Here is a 17,089-nt window from a genome sequence, read left to right as displayed (position 1 = left end):
CCCCAAATACACCAAACCCCAACCACCCAATTACCGTAACCCCTAAACTCATGCCTAATGAGCCCCCCCCCCCACACTGTGTGAGACTGACTAATCTAGCTAGTGGGATGGCCCCCACACACATCCATTCATAACCCTAAAATTCCAAAACACCAAACCAGCTCCCCGCCCAAACCAACTTTATTAATTCCAAAAGAGAGCAGTATTAACAGTGAATAAGACCCACCCTCCAACCCCCACAGAACAATCCTACATGTAAATTTACAAACAGCCCCATCTACACCTCTTCAACCATTGATAATAACCTCACGGCGCCGAGGTCCCAGGTTCGATCCCGGCTCTGGTCACTGTCCGTGTGGAGTTTGCACATTCTCCCCGTGTCTGCGTGGGTCTCACCCCCAGAACCCAAAGATGTGCAGGGTAGGTGGATTGGCCACGCTAAATTGTTCCTTAATTGGAAAAAAAAGATAGCAACTCACCCATTGTCTAGGCTGCATCCAAATAGAAGTGGATTTAATTGAATCGATCTTTCAAATGTCTAGCACAGTCTGAATGGCCTCCTTCTGTGCTAAATCAGTGCATGTCATTTTTGACATGGTTCTGTCCTTATAAACCAGACAGGCTTGCTTCACAGTTGGGAGAAAGGGCAAAGTTGCAAATATCCCCCCCCTCTGCCCTCTCCCGAGAGGGTGACAACAGAAACCTTCACATCTTCATCTGGACCCATTGACGCCAGTGAAGAAGCGAAGCTCTCAGCCACACTGAATCACAGCTTCATTTTCTGCTCACTTCCTTTGCAAACCACAATTCCTCTGAAAAAAGAACGGATTGGCCCCCGTTTACCAACATCTTCACAATCTCCACTCTGCTGTTCCTTCATTGCAGCAAGGGGTGACTTTGGGGATGTCAGGGGAATCTGGCAAATGTTCCTCTCCATTTGGGGTTGAATTCTTTTCAATCTGTTAAATGAGAAGTGAGGTGGATTGGGAGACTCCCGGGAAGTTCCCGGGAAGCGCCCTTGCCTGTTCTGATGTCCACTTCTGACCCTTTCCTGCTGTCTTTTAGACGTGGAAGACCGATGGGTCTCGAGCCTGGTGACCAGCGTCTGGAGGCGATAATCTGGGACAGAATGGTGACTCAATGCTAAAGGTCTCCAAGGTACTGGAGGTAATTAACCACATAGCCTGCGATTAATGATGGTACCTGGGAGAGGGTGGGGTGGACTTTGTATTTTGGGGAAAAGCATATCCCACACAGCTCTAGATAACAACTGACATTTTGAGAGCACAATGAGTAGTGTTTTTCATGATTGATTCTTGAACGAATCTTTTAGGTAGTATTTTACAGTTCATCATAATCACAGCATAAAAATGCTTCTTTTAGTAAATCTGCATTCTCTACTATCTGTCTTTGGAAACTGTTTTTCCTTAATTATCTTATCAATTATTGACAATCTAATCAAACTTAGAGACGATCCGGAATGATTGGTCCATTTTGAAAGAAGTTAAGGAAGAATTGTGCTAAACCCTGATAGAAGCTTAATTAGACCAATTCAGAGTACTCAGCACATTTCTGGGCAGGTTTCTCTGATCCTGCGTTGGGTCGGAGAATCGCCGGGGGGGGGGGGGGCAAGCGAGAATCGCGCCACGCCGCTCGATGCCGGGCCGCCGATTATCCGACTGGAGAAGCGACGGTAATCATGCCGGCGCGGTCGCTGCCGCGCTGGTCGGGAGCCGTTGAAAGCGTCCCCCTCCCCCGTGACGATTCTCCGCGCCTCAATGGGCTGAGTGCCACCGAGTTTGGCCAAGTCCCCCACAGTGCCCCCAGCTCCTAATAAAGTCCTGCCCCTGCCCGCATGGTGGGGGGGAGGGGGGGGGCGCGTGGGGATCCGACTCCGGGGGGAGTCCTCCACGGTGGCCAGGCCCGTGATCGGCGCCTACCGATCGGCGGGCGGGCTAATTCCGTGGGAGGCCTATGTTCCTCCGCACCAGGCCCCTGTAGGGCTCCGTCATGTTTCCCCGGGGGCCAGCGCGGAGACGGCAACCCACGCGCGGACCCGCGCCGGCCGTGGCGTGCCGGTTTTCGAGAGCCGTAGCAGCGGATACCACTCCGGCACCGTACTAGCCCCCTAGGAAGGGGTGAATGCCTGGGCCCCGAGGCCCTTTGACTCCAGAGTCGCCCGCGACGCTTTTGATGCCGCCGGCAGAACTTGCCCGGGATTGGAGAATCCCGGCCCTGGTCTCCATAATTTAAACACTCAGGTTTCCAACTCAGAGATGAGAATGTTGCAAATCTTAACAGTCAGGAGTGCCTTCAAGATGAGGTGTCACAATTTGTATTTGAGCATTTTCAGGAAGAGGTTACAACTTCTCCATTTCAAATCACAAACTCAACAGCTGACTGCTCCCACTAACCGCTTGGGACACCCAGTGAGAGTTACACAACTCAAACAAAACTCAAGCACAAAACAAACAAAGCCTTTGCAGGAAAGAGAGGGGGAGAGAGATAGAGGGAGAAAGGGAGTGAGAGAGAGACAGAAAAGGTGAGAAAGCAGGAAACATCAGGCGGTTTCTCTGGCTGCAGCGACTGGGCCTGGAGCTGAACCCTGTCATGAACCTTCTAGAATCCAATTGGGAATAAACGGTCTGCATTGGAGCCAATTTGTGTCACTCCTGAGTCCAGTGGGACAAATATGGTTGCCTCTCCAGAGAACGATATTGAGTTTCCAATCATGAGGCCCCACCTGGAACGAGAGACTCTAGATGTGGGCTTGGTTCTCCTCTCCTACTGGAAGGGAAAATTGTCCAGAAGCTGACCTCCTGGAGAGGTCAGGGCCTGATGGGATCTACCCCAGAATACTGAAGGAGGCTGGAGAGGAAATTGCTGAGGCCTTGACAGAAATCTTTGGATCCTCACTGTCTTCAGGTGATGTCCCGGAGGACTGGAGAATAGCCAATGTTGTTCCTCTGTTTAAGAAGGGTAGCAAGGATAATCCCGGGAACTACAGGCCGGTGAGCCTTACTTCAGTGGTAGGGAAATTACTGGAGAGAATTCTTCGAAACAGGATCTACTCCCATTTGGAAGCAAATGGACGTATTAGTGAGAGGCAGCACGGTTTTGTGAAGGGGAGGTCGTGTCTCACTAACTTGATAGAGTTTTTCGAGGAGGTCACAAAGATGATTGATGCAGGTAGGGCAGTGGATGTTGTCTATATGGACTTCAGTAAGGCCTTTGACAAGGTCCCTCATGGTAGACTAGTACAAAAGGTGAAGTCACACGGGATCAGGGGTGAGCTGGCAAGGTGGATACAGAACTGGCTAGGTCATAGAAGGCAGAGAGTAGCAATGGAAGGATGCTTGTCTAATTGGAGGGCTGTGACCAGTGGTGTTTCACAGAGATCAGTGCTGAGACCTTTGCTGTTGGTAGTATATATAAATGATTTGGAGGAAAATGTAACTGGTCTGATTAGTAAGTTTGCAGACAACACAAAGGTTAGTGGAATTGCAGATAGCGATGAGGACTGTCAGAGGATACAGCAGGATTTAGATTGTTTGGAGACTTGGGCGGAGGGATGGCAGATGGAGTTTAATCCGGACAAATGTGAGGTAATGCATTTTGGAAGGTCTAATGCAGGTAGGGAATATACAGTGAATGGTAGAACCCTCAAGAGTATTGAAAGTCAGAGAGATCTAGGAGTACAGGTCCACAGGTCACTGAAAGGGGCAACACAGGTGGAGAAGGTAGTCAAGAAGGCATACGGCATGCTTGCCTTCATTGGCTGGGGCATTGAGTATAAGAATTGGCAAGTCATGTTGCAGCTGTATAGAACCTTAGTTAGGCCACACTTGGAGTATAGTGTTCAATTCTGGTTGCCACACTACCAGAAGGATGTGGAGGCTTTAGAGAGGGTGCAGAAGAGATTTACCAGAATGTTGCCTGGTATGGAGGGCATTAGCTATGAGGAGCGGTTGAATAAACTCGGTTTGTTCTCACTGGAACGACAGAGGTTGAGGGGCGACCTGATAGAGGTCTACAAAATTATGAGGGGCATAGACAGAGTGGATAGTCAGAGGCTTTTCCCCAGGGTAGAGGGGTCAATTACTAGGGGGCATAGGTTTAAGGTGCAAGGGGCAAGGTTTAGAGGAGATGTACGAGGCAAGTTTTTTACACAGAGGGTAGTGGGTGCCTGGAACTCGCTACCGGAGGAGGTGGTGGAAGCAGGGACGATAGTGACATTTAAGGGGCATTTTGACAAATATATGAATAGGATGGGAATAGAGGGATATGGACCCAGGAAGTGTAGAAGATTTTAGTTTAGATGGGCAGCATGGTCGGCACGGGCTTGGAGGGCCAAAGGGCCTGTTCCTGTGCTGTACTTTTCTTTGTTCTTTGTTCCTCAGGAAACTAAGGAAATTCAGCATGTCCACATTAACTCTTACCAACTTTTACAGATGCACCACAGAAAGCATCCTATCGGGCTGTATCACAGCCTGGTATGGTAACTGCTCGGCCCAGGACCACAAGAAACTTCAGAGAGTCGTGAGCACTGCCCAGTCCATCACACAAACCTGCCTCCCATCCATTGACTCCATCTACACCTCCCGCTGCCTGGGGAAAGCGGGGCAGCATAATCAAAGACCCCTCCCACCCGGCTTACTCACTCTTCCAACTTCTTCCATAGGGCAGGAGATACAGAAGTCTGAGAACACGCACGAACAGACTCAAAAACAGCTTCTTCCCCACTGTCACCAGACTCCTAAATGACCCTCTTATGGACTGACCTCATTAACACTACACCCTGTATGCTTCATCCGATGCCAGTGCTTATGTAGTTACATTGTATATGTTGTGTTGCCCTATTATGTATTTTCTTTTATTCCCTTTTCTTCCCATGTACTTAATGATCTGTTGAGCTGCTCGCAGAAAAATACTTTTCACTGTACCTCGGTACACGTGACAATAAACAAATCCAATCCAATCCAGACGATAAAGGTGACAGTCCAGACGGTAACCTGGTTTACCGTACCAGCCTCCCCGAACAGGCGCCGGAATGTGGCGACTAGGGGCTTTTCACAGTAACTTCATTTGAAACCTACTTGTGACAATAAGCAATTTTCATTTCATTTCATTTCAAAGGTGACAGTCCAGACGGTAACGATGAGGATAGGGGGGTCCGTGCCGGGGAGGGGGATGGGGGGGTCCGTGCCGGGGAGGGGGATGGGGGGGTCCGTGCCGGGGAGGGGGATGGGGGGGTCCGTGCCGGGGAGGGGGATGGGGGGTGTCCGTGCCGGGGAGGGGGATGGGGGGGTCCGTGCCGGGGGGGGGGTCTGTGCCGGGGAGGGGGATGGGGGGGTCCGTGCCGGGGGGGGTCTGTGCCGGGGAGGGGGATGGGGGGGTCCGTGGCGAGTAGCGTTGCCGAACTTGTTGAACTTCTACTTGGCAATGGATATTGCAAAGGTTCGGAAATGGTTGGTGGGGAAGCGGTCGGTTTGGGGGTGGGTGGGGGCGGCCTCGTGTCAGGGGACCACCCTGAGGGCTCTGTTGTTGACACTCCTTCCATTCTCGCTGGTCAGGTGCTCCATGAGTGCGGTGGTGGTATCAGCGCTGAGGGTTTGGAACCGGACTCGTCAGCATTTTAGAATGGAAGCCGTGTCCCTCTGGGCGGCTGTTTGCGACATAGAACATAGAACAATACAGCGCAGTACAGGCCCTTCGGCCCACGATGTTGCACCGAAACAAAAGCCATCTAACCTACACTATGCCATTATCATCCATATGTTTATCCAATAAACTTTTAAATGCCCTCAATGTTGGCGAGTTCACTACTGTAGCAGGTAGGTCATTCCACGGCCTCACCACTCTTTGCGTAAAGAACCTACCCCTGACCTCTGTCCTATATCTATTACCCCTCAGTTTAAGGCTATGTCCCCTCGTGCCAGCCATATCCATCCGCGGGAGAAGGCTCTCACTGTCCACCCTATCTAACCCTCTGATCATTTTGTATGCCTCTTTTTGTAAGGGCCCCGAAGAATCCAGCACGAGTTTTAAGGATACAAAATAATAACGTTTATTTACTATAACAATATATACATAACAGTAGCAGTAACTTCCCTTGCTACCTTCTCCTTCCTCCCGGTTCCTGGACTGGCCAGCTTATTTATAGTAGGAGTTTCTCCGCCCCCCTCATTGGGGAAGTTCATACTCCCATAGGATTGTGGGATAGTCATTAGTCCCCAGCCAATCGTCAGTAGGCAGGTTATACCATCCCTCCCCCCCCAATGTCCAAGGAATCCACCGTAGGCCCTGGCGAAGGAGGGCGTCGAACTCGTTTGGCCGCAGGCCGGACGCCATTTGCACGCGGCGCTGGATCAGGCGGCGTATAACGAGACGGAGACCGGCGCTTCCGTGATGAACGGCGCGGTTGTACATCCACGGCGTGTGGACCCGAGGATTCCCCTTCTGATGCGTCCTGTGTCTCCATCTCGGAGTCAGAGTCTGCTGCCTCCGTCATGTCAGCGTCTCTGTCCCCATTCGGTCCCGTAACGACCTGCGCAGGCTTCGAGTGAGGCACCAGTGGAAGATTTGGAGGACTACCTTCCCTTGTTTCTGGTCTTTGCCGCTGTTGAACTGAGCTCCGGGGGCGGGGAATCTTTTGCGGGGATGATCTTCTGGACCGGACGTGGTCTACGTGTTTTCGCTGGAGACGACCCTGGGCTTGCACTTGGTAAGATATAGGGCCCGTTTGGCGAAAGATTACACCAGGAACCCATTGGGCACCACCAGCAAAATTCCGCACGAATACTGGGTCACCGGGCGCAAACTGCCGAATCGGCCGATGCTGAGACAATCCCGGTCCCTGCCGTTCTTGTGTGCGGCGTACTTTTGCGCCAATGTCCGGGAAGACCATACTAAGGCGGGTGCGAAGTCTCCGGCCCATTAGGAGTTCTGCGGGAGCTACCCCAGTCACTGTATAGGGGGTGGCCCTGTACATAAACAAAAAGCGAGCCAGTCTCGTGTCCATTGATCCGGAAGACTGCTTCTTTAGGCCTCTTTTGAATGTTTGCACTGCGCGCTCTGCCAACCCATTTGAAGCCGGGTGGTAAGGGGCAATGGGGATACGGCGGATGCCGTTCATCTTCGTGAACCTAGCAAACTCCTCACTCGTGAATGGAGTGCCATTATCCGTGACCAGCACCTCGGGGAGGCCATGCGTACTAAATGATAAACGCATCTTTTCAATTGTTGCGCCGGACGTTGTCCCCTGCATCTTATGCACCTCCAGCCATTTGGACTGGGCGTCAATTAGCAGAAGGAACATGGATCCCTGAAAAGGGCCTGCGAAATCTGCATGTAAGCGTGCCCAAGGCCGCCCTGGCCATTCCCAGTGATGTAGGGGGCGCGGCCGGCGGAAGCTTCTGATGCTCCTGGCAAATGGAGCAGTTTTGGGCCACCTTCTCAATGTCGGTGTCGAGGCCTGGCCACCAGACATAACTCCGGGCCAACATTTTCATCTTGGTCACGCCCGGATGCCCATTGTGCAAGTCTGATAGTATCAGCTCCTGGCCTTTTTCCGGGACAATCACACGCGTCCCCCACAAGAGGATGCCGTCTTCCATGCTGAATTCTGACAGCTTGGAGGAAAATGCCCGCAACTCACCTGGGAGCTGTCTATGCTGCCCACCATACAGGACTATGTGCCGAACCTTTGACAGGACTGGCTCCGTCTGGGTCCACTCACGGATCTGTGATGCCGTGACAGGCAAGGTGTTCATAAAATTTAGGGTTGCGACCACCTCACCGGTCGTGGGGGTCGACATGGGGCCGGTCGATAAAGGCAATCGGCTCAGTGCGTCGGCATTTGCTACCTGCGTACCTGGTTTGTGCTCCAGAGAATACTCATATGCAGCAAGCAACAAAGCCCAGCGCTGGATCCGTGCAGAAGCAATGGGCGGTATTGGCTTATCCTCTCTGAAGAGTCCCAGCAGGGGCTTATGATCAGTCACGATAGTGAAATGGCGGCCGTACACATACTGGTGGAAGCGTTTCACCGCGAAAACCACTGCCAGGCCCTCCTTCTCGATCTGCGCGTACTTCTTCTCCGCTGCAGTCAATGTGCGGGATGCGAAAGCTATCGGTCGCTCGGCCCCGTTCTCCATCTTGTGGGACAGGACGGCCCCAATACCATACGGGGATGCATCACATGTGACAAGCAAAGGCTTTCCAGGATCATAGTGGGTTAGTAACCCAGACGACGACAATTGTTGCTTTACCCGCCGGAAAGCGGTTTCTTGCGGCTGACCCCAAACCCAGGTGTGATTTTTCTTTACCAGAAGGTGCAACGGGGCCAGCATAGTTGCCAGATTGGGGAGGAACTTCCCGTAATAGTTTACAAGACCGAGAAAAGAACGAAGATGCGAAGTGTCAGTCGGGGCGGGGGACTGTTGAATCGCGCGCACCTTCTCTGCGACGGGGTGCAGACCCTTGCGTTCCACCCGATAACCTAGGTAGACTACTTCTTTTGCCTGAAATACGCACTTTGTGTGACGTAAACGGACTCCAGCCTCCGAAAGGTGTCTAAGGACAGCCTCCAGATTTTCCAAATGCTCTTGCTCCGACGTCCCTGTAATCAACACGTCATCTAGGTAGACAGCCACACGTGGTAAACCTCTCAAAATGCCCTCCATAACACGTTGAAAAATTGCGCAGGGCAGAGGATACTCCAAAGGGCAACCGTGTATATTCATACAGGCCCCCGGTGTGTGTTAATTGTTACATATGGTCGGGAGGCAGGGTCCAGCTCCAACTAGCAGGGAGGTGTGACTCATATCTAATTTTGTGAATGAGAGTCCGCCTGCAAGCTTCGCGTAGAGATCCTCTATGCGAGGCATTGGATATCGGTCGAGTCGGGAAACTGTATTCACTGTAAGTTTATAGTCGCCACACAAGCGAACTGTGGCATCTGGCTTCATTACTGGTACAATTGGTGCTGCCCAGTCAGCAAAATGGACGGGCCTGATAATACCCAAACTCTCCAAACGAGTGACCTCCCCTTCTATCTTCTCGAGCAAAGCGTAAGGCACTGGGCGCGCCCGGAAATAGCGCAGCGTGGCTCCTGGTTCAACTTGGATACGGGCTACGGCCCCTTTTATTTTCCCCAAACCAGGCTGGAATACCTCTGGGTATCGTCCTAGCACCTCAGTCAACCCTCCAGAAAGTGTTTGGAGGATGTGCTGCCATTGCAAACCGCAAATGGCGCAACCAGTCCCGACCCAACAGGCTGGGCCCATGGCCACGCACTACGATAAGTGGGAAACGCCCCTCCTGGCGTCCATAGACAACAGGGGTCATTGTAGTTCCTGCAATGTCCAATGGTTCCCCCCGTGTAGGTGGCCAACCTGGCCTGTGAGTCAGTTAATGTAAGGGTCTGTATACCCTGCTTGATGCGGCCGAATGTCCTCTGGGCGATCACGGAGACCGCTGCGCCAGTGTCCAACTCCCATCTCCAGCGGGTGGCCATTGACCCGTACTGGTCACCTTAATGGGGGCCACACGGGGAGCTGCCACACAATGCAGCTGCAGGCAGTCGTCCTCCGTCTCCACGTCCTCAGGAGTGGTCGCCGCAGGTTCATCCACATGGAAGGTACGGCCTCTGGGCTGGTCCCAGTTACGGCCCCTGGGCTGGTCCCAGTTTCGGTTGGAACGACGGCACCTCTGGTGTCCCCCAGGACCGCCGTCCGCGACGGGGTCGGCGCCTACAAGTCTGACACGGACATGGCTCCTCATCCATTGGCTCTGGAGAAGGCTCCCTTCGGGGAGGAATGTCCGATGGCCACTGGCGTCGGTCTGGTCGTTGCCTCGCCCAAGGTACCGCAGGAGTGTGGGGGGACGTTTTTGGGTGGAAAGGGTTGCGTCCCAAGGCATGCACTTCCATTCCCTGTAGCTCCTGTACTCCTCGCTCTGCGCTCTCTCGGGACAAGACTATTTGTATTGCCTGTTGAAAAGTCAATGTTGGCTCCGCTAACAACTTTCTCTGGGTGGCCGCGTTGTTAATACCGCAAACCAAACGGTCGCGTAACATTTCTGACAAGGTCTCACCATAGTCACAGTATTCCGCAATCCCGCGTAGCCTGGATAAAAAATCGGCAAGGGATTCTCCAGGGGTCCTCTCAGTGGTATTAAACCGGTAACGCCGGACTATCGTGGACGGGGTTGGGTTAAAGTGTTGCCCCACTATATTCACAAGTTCGTCAAACGTTTTGGTGTCCGGCGCAGCTGGGTACGTAAGGCTCCTAATCACCCCCAAACGTATGCGGGCCGCAGGCGGTGAGCAATATGACCACCTGGCGCTCGTTTTCGGTGATATTGTTTGCCCGGAACTAGTAACGCATCCGTTGTGTGTACTGGTTCCAGCTTTCCAGCGCAGCATCAAAAACATCCAAACGTCCGTACAGAGGCATGGTATAATAGAAAACAACTTCCAACCTGTATCCAACAAAAATCCAGGGAGGTGGCTTCAGCAGTGTAGACAGCTATTCACTTTTACCCTCGTCGCCAGTTTTGTAAGGGCCCCGAAGAATCCAGCACGAGTTTTAAGGATACAAAATAATAACGTTTATTTACTATAACAATATATACATAACAGTAGCAGTAACTTCCCTTCTCCTTCCTCCCGGTTCCTGGACTGGCCAGCTTATTTATAGTAGGAGTTTCTCCGCCCCCCTCATTGGGGAAGTTCATACTCCCATAGGATTGTGGGATAGTCATTAGACCCCAGCCAATCATCAGTAGGCAGGTTATAACACCTCTATTGAGTCTCCTCTTAACCTTCTTCTCTCTAACGAAAACAACCTCAAGTCCATCAGCCTTTCCTCATAAGATTTTCCCTCCATACCAGGCAACATCCTGGTAAATCTCCTCTGCACCCGCTCCAAAGCTTCCACGTCCTTCCTATAATGCGGTGACCAGAAATGTACGCAAGACTCCAAATGCGGCCGTACCAGAGTTTTGTACAGCTGCAACATGACCTCATGACTCCGGAATTCAATCCCTCTACCAATAAAGGCCAATACTCCATAGACCTTCTTCACAACCCTATCAACCTGGGTGGCAACTTTCAGGGATCTATGCACATGGACACCGAGATCCCTCTGCTCATCCACACTTCCAAGAATTTTACCATTAGCCAAATATTCCGCATTCCTGTTATTCCTTCCAAAGTGAATCACCTCACACTTCTCTACATTAAACTCTATTTGCCACCTCTCAGCCCAGCTCTGCAGCTTATCTATGTCCCTCTGTAACCTGCAACATCCTTCCGCACTGTCGACAACACCACCGACTTTAGTATCGTCTGCAAATTTACTCACCCACCCTTCTGCGCCTTCCTCTAGGTCATTTATAAAAATGACAAACAGCAACGGCCCCAGAACAGATCCTTGTGGTACGCCACTTGTGACTGAACTCCATTCTGAACATTTCCCATCAACCACCACCCTCTGTCTTCTTTCAGCTAGCCAATTTCTGATCCACATCTCTAAATCACCCTCAATCCCCAGCCTCCATATTTTCTGCAATAGCCGACCGTGGGGAACCTTATCTAACGCTTTACTGAAATCCATATACACCACATCAACTACTCTACCCTCGTCTACCTGTTCAGTCACCTTCTCAAAGAACTCGATAAGGTTTGTGAGGCATGACCTACCCTTCACAAAGCCATGCTGACTATCCCTAATCATATTATTCCTATCTAGATGATTATAAATCTTGCGCGTCATTCTCTAACCCCCCAGAGGGTCGGAGAATGGCCGTTGGCCGCCGTGAATCCCGCCCCCGCCGGTTGCCGACGTCTCCGAAGGGAGAAAAGTCGGCGGGGCGTTAATGGCGCCGCAGACGTCGGAGAATGGCACGGGTGTGCGCAAGGCAGCCGATCTTGGGCCTGCCGATATTCTCCCTTCCGGATGGGCCGAAGTCCCGTCAACGTGATGACCGGTCACGTCGACGTAAATTAAACCTCCTTTTCATCGGCGTGACCCGGTGCTCCAGGTTCACGCCGACCAGCGTGGAGGTGAGTGACGGCCTGGGGGGTTGGCTCTGGGCAGGCGATGACGTGGCCACAGTCTGAATGTGTGGGGGAGAGGTGTGTGTAGGGTTTTGTGTGTGTGTGTGCGGCGGGGGGGGGGGGGGGTTAGAGTGGGCTGGGCTCCGAGGGAGTGCCGGGAGGGGGGTCCGTGCCGGGGAGGAGGATGGGAGGTCCGTGCCGGGGAGGAGGATGGGGGGGTCCGTGCCGGGGAGGAGGATGGGGGGGTCCGTGCCGGGGAGGGGGATGGGGGTCCGTGCCGGGGAGGGGGACGGGGGACGGGGGGTCCGTGCCGGGGAGGAGGATGGGGAGGGGGGTCCGTGCCGGGGAGGGGGATGGGGGGTCCGTGCCGGGGAGGGGGATGGGGGGTCCGTGCCGGGGAGGGGGATGTGGGGGGGGGGGGGTCCGTGCCGGGGAGGAGGATGGGGAGGGGCGTCCGTGCTGGGGAGGACGATGGGACGTCCGTGCCGGGGAGGGGGATGGTGGGTCCGTGCCGGGGAGGAGGATGGGGAGGGGGGTCCGTGCCGGGGAGGGGGATGGGGGGTCCGTGCCGGGGAGGAGGATGGTGGGTCCGTGCCGGGGAGGAGGATCGTGGGTCCGTGCCGGGGAGGACGATGGGAGGTCCGTGCCGGGGAGGGGGATGTGGGGGGGGGTCCGTGCCGGGGAGGAGGATGGGGGGGTCTGTGCCGGGGAGGGGGATGGGGGGTCCGTGCCGGGGAGCGGGATGGGGGGGTCCGTGCCGGGGAGGGGGATGTGAGGGGGGTCCGTGCCGGGGAGGAGGATGGGGAGGGGGGTCCGTGCCGGGGAGGAGGATGGGAGGCCCGTGCCGGGGAGGGGGATGGGGGGGTCCGTGCTGGGGAGGGGGATGGGGGGGTCCGTGCCGGGGAGGAGGATGGGAGGTCCGTGCCGGGGAGGAGGATGGGGGGGTCCGTGCCGGGGAGGTGGATGGGGGGGTGGTCCGTGCCGGGGAGGAGGATGGGGGGTCCGTGCCGGGGAGGAGGATGGGGAGGGGGGTCCGTGCCGGGGAGGAGGATGTGAGGTCCGTGCGGGGAGGGGGATGGGGGGGGGGGGTCCGTGCCGGGGAGGGGGATGGGAGGTCCGTGCCGGGGAGGGGGATGGGGGGGGGTCCGTGCCGGGGAGGGGGATGGGGGGGGTCCGTGCCGCGGAGGGGGATGGGGGGGTCCGTGCCGGGGAGGGGGATGCGAGGGCAAGTGAGTTGGTCCACCTGGCCAGGTGCCAACCTCCAACAGTTGGACCCATGCGGTCCATGCCACCTGGCTGGGGGGAAGGAGGGGATATGGGCAATGATGACATGTCGTCGTTCCCACCCCTCCCCCCCCCCCCCCCCCCCCCCCCACCACCTCCAGGCCGTCATGTTTTCCGATCATCCAGCGATGTTGGCCGCTGTGGCGGCAGCCGCTAATGTCTATGTTGCCCTGGATGAGGAGGAGGAGGAGGAGGAGGAGGAGCGTGCCAGAGAGGCAGCGCAGGCTGCCGCAGAGTGGCAGGCGGCAGCCGCCCAGGCTGGAGGGACACCTGACCGACAGGACGAGGAGGGGGAGGAGGACGTCGCGGCCCCACGGCAACGGAGGCACCCGAGGGCGCCCCGTGTGTACCGGCCCCGGCAGTCATACCAAGACCTCACGGACCGGGAATGCAGGAGGAGACTCCGGATGAGGCGGGAAACCGTGGCACACATCTGCCACCTGCTGGCACACCTGTCACCGCGTGGCACTGGCGGGGGACACCCTCTCCCCGTGTCCGTCAAGATTACGGTGGCCCTGAACTTTTATGCAACGGGGTCATTCCAGGCACCGAGTGGGGACCTGTCCGGCATAACGCAGACATCGGTGCATCGGTGCATCCGGGCAGTGACAGATGCCCTATATGCCATGGCGCACCGCTACATCCGCTTCCCTGTGGACCGGGCCAGCCAAGATGCCCGGGCCGTGGGCTTCTCTGCTGTGGCCGGGTTCCCCATGGTCCAGGGCGCGATTGATGGGATGCACGTCGCCGTGCGGCCACCTGCAGATAACAGGGCCGTGTTCACCCTTAGGAAGGGGACCTATTCGATGAACATACAGGTGGTCTGCGACCACCGCATGATGATCCTGCACGTCTGCGCCCGTTACCCAGGCAGTGTACACGACTCATACGTGTTGTCGCGGTCATCCATCCCCGGAATGTACGAGGGACGCCATCCCCGGCTGAGGGGCTGGTTGCTAGGCGACAGGGGCTACCCATTGCGATCGTGGCTGATGACGCCTATACGGAGGCCACGCAATGAGGCGGAGAACCGCTACCATGATGCCCATGTAGCGACAAGGGGAGTGATAGAGAGGTGCTTTGGCGTGCTGAAGATGCGTTTCAGGTTCCTGGACCTCTCTGGGGGCGCCCTCCAGTATCGGTCAGATAGGGTCGGCCGCATCATTGTGGTGTGCTGCGTCCTGCACAACATAGCTCAGCAGAGGGGCGATGTGCCGCAGGCAGAGGAGGGCGGAGTGGAGGAGCAGCAGGAAGAGGCGCAGTCCTCCCCAGATGAGGGGGATGGGGGCAATGGTCAGGGCAGACGGGCTAGACACAGGCGGGTGGCTGTCCACCGTTACCGGCTGGCCCAGCGGGCACGGGACAGACTGATAGCCGCCCGCTTCACTGTCTAGATGGGCGTGGGAATCGGGTAGTGTGGCCACAGACCGCACACCATGGCAACAGCCGACCACCCACACCCCCCACCCATCCACCCACACAGCACCCTCACCCCCCTCCCCAAACCCACCCACCCCACCCGCATGCACACCACCCCCCCATTGCCGATCCACCGGCGGCACAACGGGCCGGGCTCACACAGTTGCGGGTGGACGCGTGTCTATTGCAGGCCATGGAGGATGATGACAACCCGCCCTGCGATGAGCTCCTGGCTCCACATCGTTGGACTATGTCTGACCCATGGCCACAGTACCACCATCCACCCGGACCATCCCTGCATGCGGCTGTGACACTGCAGCGCACGGTCCCGTCCTCTGCCCGGGGGGATGTTGATGGCGGCCCAGGGGGAAGGGGACAGACTCACCTGGGGCTGAGGTAAGACCACCCCTCACACACACACTTGCGCTCAACGTACATGACACGCCCGCACACTTTGGACAGAGCACAAAGGCAGCTTCGGTAGGTGTAACATTGACTTTAATAACCAAAGGAGTTCATGCACGTGCCCTAGCCCCTAAAACTCACCTGTGCCCTGCACCCGTGCCAACTTACTCAGTGTTTAATTGTTTGGCCTTACGGGCCCTTTGACTACGTCTACGTGGTTCCCCAGACGGTACAGCAGAACTGGAGGTGGACTCCTGTGATTCCTGCCCTCTGACACAGGATCCCTTTGGCGGCCGTTTCCTGGGGCGTCCTGACCTAGATGGGCCAGGCAGCGGCCCGGGCGACTGGGATGGCGAGCTGCCAGCCTGTCCTGCCCGTTGCCCACCCGATGCACCTGGGACGGAAGGGGGGGAGTCCGAGGTGTCGCGGTGTTCCGGGACCTCCCCTACAGGGGGAGCCGGGACGGACCACACCACCTCCTCCTCCCTTGGGGTGCCCGATGGCCCCCAGGCCTCTACATGGTGGGGGATGCGAACGGACTGGCCATCCGACGCCCCCCCGACATCTGGAGCTACCAGTCCTGGAGGCTCGTGCTGGTATCGACAGGGGTCTGCAGGTTTGCAGCCAGGGAGCCCAGGGGGTTGGCAAACCCTGTCTGTGACTGTGCGACGTTGGCTCGCACATAGCCACTGGTGCTGATGCCCTCAGCGATGGCCTGCTGAGACTGGGCCATGGCCTGCTGAGACTGGGCCATGGCCTGCAGACTGGGCCATGGCCTGCAGAGACTGGGCTATGGCCTGCTGAGACTGGGCTATGGCCTGCAGAGACTGGGCCATGGCCTGCTGAGACTGGGCCATGGCCTGCAGAGACTGGGCTATGGCCTGCTGAGACTGGGCTATGGCCTGCTGAGACTGGGCCATGGCGTTGAGCGCCTCTGCCATCTGGCGCTGGCACTGGCTCATGGCCTCCTGTGAGAGGGTAGCCATGTCCTGGGCCACAGACGCTGCCTGCACGGAAAGCCCCAGGCCTCGCAAACCGTTCCCCATGTCTGACACCGTCGCACCCATTGCCTCCACCGCGGACGCCACCCATGCGGTGTCGGCCTGGGTGGCACGCATGACCGGCACCACTCCCAGCTCCTGGACGCGGGTGGACTCCTCCACCTGCGACTGCAGCCGCCGCAAGCCGCCCGTCACCCTCTTCGCTCGTCTCCGGGTCGGTGGTTGCATCGGATCTATGTGTGGGTGTGGAAACTCCAGGAACCCGGGATCCATCTGGGCGGCAGATGTTCGCTTGGCCTGGGCTGCCCTCCGACCGCCCGGTCCCTCTGCTGCTCCTACCTCCACCTGCTGTACCGGGACGGCTGTGTTGTGCGCACCAGTGAGTGTACCAGACGCCTCATCACTAAACTGCCCAACCGAGGTGGGTGTTTCTGCGATGGTGGAGGGTGTTGGTGACAGCAGTGGCGTTGTGTCGTGTTCTTCGTCCCACTCTGAGTCCATGGCACTTTGGGGCGGGGGTTCGTCTCCACCCATCCACTCTGAGTCACTGTCCGGTATTTCGTCTTCCTGGGTAGTGCTGTCCCGGGTAGGGGTGTCCTGGGTAGGGGTGTCCTGGGTAGTGGTGTCCTGGGTAGTGGTGTCCTGGGTAGTGGTGTCCTGGCACGGCTGTGACGGGGGGCCTGTGACTGCCCCTCTCGTCGCTGGGTGGCACACGCCTGCGTCGTCGCACCCGCACGTGATGGGGGCATCGTCTCCCTGTTGCTCCAGGTCTCTCCGTCTCCCGTGGTCTCCAAGGGGCATCCTGCGGGCGTCGCATGCCTGAGGGTCCGGGTCTCTCCATCTCCCGTGGTCTCCGAGGGGCATCCTGCGGGCGTCGCATGCCGGAGGGTCCGGGTCTCTCCGTCTCCCGTGGCCTCCG

Source organism: Scyliorhinus torazame, chromosome 21 (assembly GCF_047496885.1).
Source record: "Scyliorhinus torazame isolate Kashiwa2021f chromosome 21, sScyTor2.1, whole genome shotgun sequence".
NCBI classification, from domain to species: Eukaryota; Metazoa; Chordata; class Chondrichthyes; order Carcharhiniformes; family Scyliorhinidae; genus Scyliorhinus; species Scyliorhinus torazame.
The sequence above is the reverse complement of the archived record's forward strand: the minus strand, read 5'-3'. Positions refer to the sequence as shown.